The sequence below is a fragment of the Lathyrus oleraceus genome, chromosome 3 (genome assembly GCF_024323335.1).
Source record: "Lathyrus oleraceus cultivar Zhongwan6 chromosome 3, CAAS_Psat_ZW6_1.0, whole genome shotgun sequence".
NCBI lineage: Eukaryota > Viridiplantae > Streptophyta > Magnoliopsida > Fabales > Fabaceae > Lathyrus > Lathyrus oleraceus.
In genome coordinates, this window is record NC_066581.1 from 290,238,359 (window position 1) to 290,243,272 (window position 4,914).

Sequence of the window (4,914 nt, forward strand, 5' to 3'; positions counted from 1 at the left end):
GCATGATGTAGTTTAAATGTACGTGCTCAACTCCTAAATATAAAGACGAAGTAGTCAAATATATTAATCACATAATTTGGATTAAAGAACCTATATTAAAAAAACCTAATACATTTTCATCTCTAACCTTTATTTATGATAACATTATTATTTTATTTTCTTTCTAATATATGAAACAAAGATTAATGTATAAGTATATTGTATCAATCATGCTATTTTTTTTTATATTATTAAACTTTGATTTAGTTTCTTATGAGTTTTCTATTCTTTTGACCTAAAAACTACGTTATCAGATTATCATGTGGTGGAGCTATTAGATATTTTATTCAATGAAGATCACAAGCGAAGTGTCTCAAGTTAGGACATTCCATTCGAAAATTCGAGAGTCTCCCATTGACATGAAATTAGTCAATAGAGTTAGTACTCTCCCAAAATGGATATTGGGTGAAATACTATTATGTTAAAATTTCATCTTATATTTCAAGATGATTGACGTTGTTTCTCAGCTTCGATAATTTCCTCAAAGGTGAGTTGCTTTGTTAGTAATTTAACCATAATAATTTTTTTGTACTTGCTTGCGTTATGAAATATCTTGTTTAGATTCTAAGGGAAGATCATATTATTAAAGAGCTAACACGGTGTCTTTCACAAGGCCATGGGGTAAGCAATGTCGGCAAACAAAGACAGTATGGACCTACATTTTAGAGCTGGGAAGATTATGGGGGGACACGATTCTTGTGTTTATTAAGAATATTATTGTGAAGGCTAAGTGATTTAAATTTTATTTCCATTTTATGCTGCACATGATTATGATTTACGTTATTCAATGATGAAACTGATCATTATCATTGTTAGTCACAATCATGTGCAACATAAAGTGAGAAAAAAAATTAAAACCACATATTATTGACAAAAGTATTCAATATACACACATGAAATCTCACCCTTCACAATTTACTCGGCTCTAAAATGTGGGTTCAGAATGTCTTTGTTTACCAACATTGCTTCCTCCATTGCCTTTTGAAAGTCACTGTGTTAGCTCTTAAAAAATATGGTCTTCCCTTAGAATCTAAATAAGATATTTCTTAATGCCAGCAAGTACAAATATTTTGGTAAATAACTAACAATGAAACTTACATTGAGGAACTTACCTTAACTTTGACCAAATTCGTTCGTCTTCAAATAGAAGATTAAATGTTATAATTGTATGTCACATTAATTATATATGTACTATTTAAAGAAAAACCACCTATTGTGAAATTTTTTACAGATAATCTTTTTTTAAAAGAAGATATAACATATAATGTTTAATTAATCTTTTCTTCCTATCTTGAAATAAAAAAATAAAAAATATATAAAACTTAATATAAATATCATTATTTATAAAAGGATAAAATATTTTATTTTCAAACCAAATATATATAGTATTGGATAGAGTAGATAATTGTACATTGAATATGCCTTGTTTCACATAAATAATATAGGTACTATATAAAAATAAAAATAAAACTATTTAGAAAAGGATACAATAGATTATTTTCAAACCAAAAGTATATATTATTTGATATTGTAGTTAATTGTTAATTGAATAAGCCTCGTGTCACATAAATATTATATGTACTAATTAAAAAAACACCTATTATAAAATATTTTACATATAATCTATTTTTAAATGAAGATATAACATATACTGTTTAATTAATCTTTTATTCCTATTTTGAAATAAAAGAGTAAAAAAATATAAAAATTAATATAAAAATCATAATTTATAAAAGGATATAATATTTTATTTTCAAACCAAATATATATAGTATTTGATAGAGTAGATAATTGTACATTGAATATGCCTTGTTTCACATAAATAATATAGGTACTATATAAAAATATAAATATTTAGAAAAGGATATAATAATTTATTTTATACCAAAAAGTATATATTATTTGATATAATAGATAATTGTACATTGAATATGCCTTGTTTCACATATATAATATAGGTACTATTTAAAAATAAATATACCTGTTGTAAAATATTTATCATATAATCTTTTCTTAAATGAAGGCATAACATATAATGTTTAATTAATTATTTATTCCTATCTTGAAATAAAAAAAGTAAAAAAGTATAAACATTAATATAAAAATCATAATTTATAAAATGATATAATATTTTATTTTCAAACCAAATATATATAGTATTTGATAGAGTAGATAATTGTACATTGAATATGCCTTGTTTCACATAAATAATATAGGTACTCTATAAAATTATAAATATAAATATTTAGAAAAGGATATAACAATTTATTTTCTAACAAAAAGTATATATTATTTGATATAATAGATATTTGTACATTGAATATGCGTTGTTTCACATAAATAATATAGATACTATTTAAAAAAAAATACATGTTGTAAAATATTTATCACATAATCTTTTCTTAAATGAAGAATAACATCTAAAGTTTACCTAATTAATATATTATTTTTATATTAAATTAAAAAAAGTAATAAAAATGATAAATGTTAAAACATAATTTGAATAAAGTACAAACAATCGATCAATTTTACTTATAAATAAGAAATGATGGAGGGGACTAGTGCATTGTCAAAATTTGTTTTCTTTTCATTTCAAGGTTTTCATACCACCAATTGAGAAATACATCGTGAAACCAAAGTAAGTTTCTTTGTTTATTTTTTATTTTTTTCACTGAATTTTATGAATTTGGTTGTGGCTAATGGGGGAGTAGGTCTATTTTTTTTTTATATTATTAAACTTTGGTTTAGTTTCTTATGAGTTTTATATTCTGTTGACCTAAAAACTAGGTTGTCGGATTATCATGTGGTGGAGCTATTAGATATTTTATTCAATGAAGATCACGAGCGAAGTGTCTCAAGTTAGGACATTCCATTCAAAAATTCGAGAGTCTCCCATTGACATGAAATTAGTCAATAGAGTTAGTTCTCCCAAAATGGATATTGGGTGAAATACTATTCCGTAAAAATTTCATCTTATATTTCAAGATGATTGACGTTGTTTCTCAGCTTCGATAATTTCCTCAAAGGCGAGTTGCTTTGTTAGTTATGTAACCATAATAATTTTTTTGTACTTGCTTGCGTTATGAAATATCGTGTTTAGATTCTAAGGGAAGATCATATTATTAAAGAGCTAACACGGTGTCTTTCACAAGGCCATGGGGTAAGCAATGTTGGCAAAGAAAGACAGTATGGACCTACATTTTAGAGCTGGGAAGATTATGGAGGGACACGATTCTTGTGTTTATTAAGAATATTATTTTGAAGGCCAAGTGATTTAAATTTTATTTCCATTTTATGGTGCACATGATTATGATTTACGTTATTCATTGATGAAACTGATCATTATCATTGTTAGTCACAATCATGTGCAACATAAAGTGAGAAAAAAAAAATTAAAACCACATATTATTGACAAAAGTATTCAATATACACACATGAAATCTCACCCTCCACAATTTGCTCGGCGCTAAAATGTGGGTTCAGAATGTCTTTGTTTGCCAACATTGCTTCCTCCATTGCCTTTTGAAAGTCACTGTGTTAGCTCTTAAAAAATATGGTCTTTCCTTAGAATCTAAATAAGACATTTCTTAATGCCAGCAAGTACAAATATTTTGGTAAATAACTAACAATGAAACTTACATTGAGGAACTTACCTTAACTTTGAACCAAATTCGTTCGTCTTCAAATAGAAGATTAAATGTTATAATTGTATTTCAACCATCAGGCAACAACTCTAATGGTGGTATTAAAAGAACTTGTCAACACGGGATTCTTATCGGAATGTGAATGTCCCGATAAAAGATTCTTCGCCCATGATCTTGAGTGAATAAAACTCCGAAGGCTCCACCATATGATGATATAATGATCTATAAGGAATAGGAACTGGTTATGCCTGCTGACAGTAACTTAATATTTGTTCTTGTCTTATGATTTTTATCTTGATGCTTAAATTTTCATTGCTGTCAATACTAAATCGTTATCTTAAATCGTAACATAATACATTTTTGTATCTAACAATGTGCCCGACATCCTGAAGACGGCTGAAAGAAACTGGGGTCCTCAATGTAAAGTTATCATTCAAGATTCTATGGATTCCTATCATTAATATTATATAGTTTTCCAACAATCAGATCAAATTCAACCACAAACTTATGCGTTGAAAACAACCATTGAACCTTGCGCAGTCATAAGTGGGTTTCATATATGTTTGTGTATTTTTTTTTCAAAATTCAACCACAAACTTATATTTATGTGTGTGTATTTTTTTCAAAATTTAAATTATACTACTCTAAAACATCTTTCAAATGCAATCAATTAAATCGCGTATATTTAGATTAATTTTTAAAATAAGTCTAAAAATATTTACAGAACTCCGTACATTTGGATATATGTTAAAACAATATTATATCATGAACTCATAAGAAAACTTTTCACATAAATATAATTAATGACCCTTCGGAAAGGTAAATTAATTGTTTTAATTTTCCAAAAGATTATATAATTTAATTAGAGTATATAATAGTAGATTGAATATTGATGTTTCATACAAAATAATATATGCACTATTTAGCATGAGAAGTCTAATATCGTCTCAACAAATTTGCAGTTCTTTACAAAATATTATAAATAAAAAAATAGTAATATTTGTTCTGAATTTAATATAAAAGTTAATTTATAGTTAAAAATTAAAAGGATCTATCTTTAAATATATATTCAAGCTATATAATCATTCAATATTCAAAGTTTTTATCAAAAATTTAACATATAAAGTGTAAAATATTTTCTTTTCACTAACTATATTTGTTATTGAAAATCTGAAAAATTGTAAGATTCATATTTATATCCTCTTTAAACATAATTTCCCCCCAAAAGTTA